The sequence below is a fragment of the Cupressus sempervirens genome, chromosome 4, assembly GCF_028749045.1.
Source record: "Cupressus sempervirens isolate cs-2001-9-10 chromosome 4, ASM2874904v1, whole genome shotgun sequence".
NCBI classification, from domain to species: domain Eukaryota; kingdom Viridiplantae; phylum Streptophyta; class Pinopsida; order Cupressales; family Cupressaceae; genus Cupressus; species Cupressus sempervirens.
The window spans coordinates 760,163,724-760,166,202 of NC_143121.1; the positions used below are offsets into that span (position 1 = coordinate 760,163,724).

A 2,479-nucleotide genomic window follows, 5' to 3' on the forward strand; every position below is an offset into this window, starting at 1 on the left:
TTTATCTTATTGTGTGTGAATGCATGCACGCGCACATGTGAAGTTGCTTGAGTTTGTTACATACTATACTAATTCAAAATAAATAGTTATCTTTTTGATAGTTCAAATAGATTTTAATAGTAATATATAGTTGTAGCAATGTATCTATACATGTATATCTACTATGTACATTATAACTTCTCATGCATTCACAAAGTAATTTCTACTTTCAAGATTTTAATTTATTTTCCTTTGAAATCTTTACTAATTTACATATAATGGTATCATATTTTCGTAATTTATAGAAATATTAAGATTTCTTAATTTTAATCTAATATTTTAGATTATATTATTTTTGTAAAATACTTTTTTAATATAACAACTTAAAATAGTTAATTTTAAAAAAAATTAAAAAAATATTAAATATATAATTAATTTAATATTTAACTTTTAATCTCCTATCATCATTGTGCTCAGTGTTTTTTAAATACAAGTGCTAATAATATTTTTAGTTCTTTCATATTTGATTGTAATGCAATTCAATTGTAGACTAACAAGTACCAGTTACAAATATAACACACTGAAAGGAAGAGATGGAGAGTGAGAAAAAAACGATGTTGGTTTTGGTTTTGGCAGTGGAGATTTCTCTGCTGTTTGGGAGTGCTTTTGCACAGAATGTGTCATCCGTCATAAGCAAAGATTTCTTTGACGCTATTCTCAACGCTGCAAACGACTCATCATGTGCTGCAGGCAAGAAGTTGTATAGCTACGACGGTTTCGTCCAGGCCGCCGATGCCTACTCTGGTTTTGGCACCACCGGATCTTCGGACGACGCCAAGAGAGAACTCGCTGCCTTCTTCGCCCATGTCACCCAGGAGACTGGATGTAAGTCATTAATGTCGATCAGTACTGTTGGAAAAATAAGTTTGAAAATATTGCTTAACACTTTTAAGTTAAGAATCAAGTCATAAGTCGGTCGTTAGTGTGTGATGTTTACAGTCTAGATGATTTTCTTTAGTACAAATGTTGCGCTTTTGTAGCTATGTGTTACACTGAAGAGAAGAATGGCACATCAAAGGATTATTGCAATGAAACCAACACTGAGTATTCTTGTGTCAAGAGCAAAAGCTACTTCAGCCGTGGACCCTGCTATCCTGATAATTTAAAAGATCAATTTTAGCTATTTAGTACTTTTAATTTAAGAATCAAACCTTAGTATATGATGCTTTTGACGCCCATTATGACTTTGTTATTGATTGAGTCTTGCAGGAACTACAACTACGGTGCAGCAGGAAAGGACATTGGATTCGACGGGTTGAACGAGCCAGAGAAGGTAGCAATTGATGCCGCCACTTCGTTCAAGACGCCATGACCTCTGGACAAGGATTCGGAGCAACAATCCAAGCTGTCAATGGCGGTGTCGAATGTGGGGGTCGTGAACCAGGCATCGTCAACATGCGTATAGGGTACTATAAGAGTTACTGCAACAAGTTGAGAGTCGATCCAGGCTCCAAACTCTCCTGCTAGACTATAATTAGGATAGCAAAATAAGACCAACATTTTGTTGAACTGTATCTGTATAAGATTCAAGAAACATGTTTATTTAAAATTTATATGTATAAATAATTATATAATAGTTAAGTCTTTATATGTTTGGATATATTGTTGGAGCATACATCTTTATGTGATCCATTTCTTCATATTATTAGTTCCTGAGCAGGAAACTATTGTTTTCCTTTAGTCCACAATTTTTCATTTGACTTGTCAATATTCAATAGAAACAAAGAATTAAACACTTTTTTATTGAAAATGTTATAGTTGATTATTAATATATATTTTTAATTATTTAAAAATAATATTTTTCTGAATTTTAATTGGTTGAAGCAATGAGAAAAATAATTTCATATAATAAAAAAAGGCAATTTGTAACATAAGTTTAAATCTCATTACCCTCATTCTAGAAGCTTCCTTGAATGTTTGGAAAGTTGAAGGATTGAAACAAATAAAAATTATTTGATTTTTGTTTTGAAGTGGGATGAAAAGAAGAATTGTGGACATGCTTTACCCATTTATTGCCAGCAAAGTTAAAATTACATACAACTAGCAACTTCAAAATACGGAGAATTCATGACGCAATGAGCAATAATTTTCTTTACTCTAGGTCAAAAATGCAACAAAGCAAACAAATTAAAAGATAAGTAAATTTAGTTAATAGGTGATTGTCATTTTTTTAACATTTATTTGTTAAAAATTTAAATAATATTCTTGGATTATAGATTTTGATTAAATAAATAAATTTATAATAGATAATAGATTATTTAAGAGTATTGTCATGTCTTAAACATCTTAAAGGAACAATGATATTTTGAAATGAATAAATAAGTATGCCTACTATAACCACTATTGACTTATGCTTTTCTATTGTATCATTTTTCATGTATATAAACAGATTCAATATTCTATATTATTATTTAATTATATTACAAATAATAAATGATAG

General features: G+C 30.1%; 1 pseudogene; it reads left to right on the forward strand.

Moving 5' to 3' along the window:
• Window positions 1–572: 572 nt before the first annotated feature.
• On the forward strand, window positions 573–1,506 carry LOC149563593 (chitinase 4-like; annotated as a pseudogene).
• The last annotated feature ends 973 nt before the right edge of the window (window positions 1,507–2,479 follow it).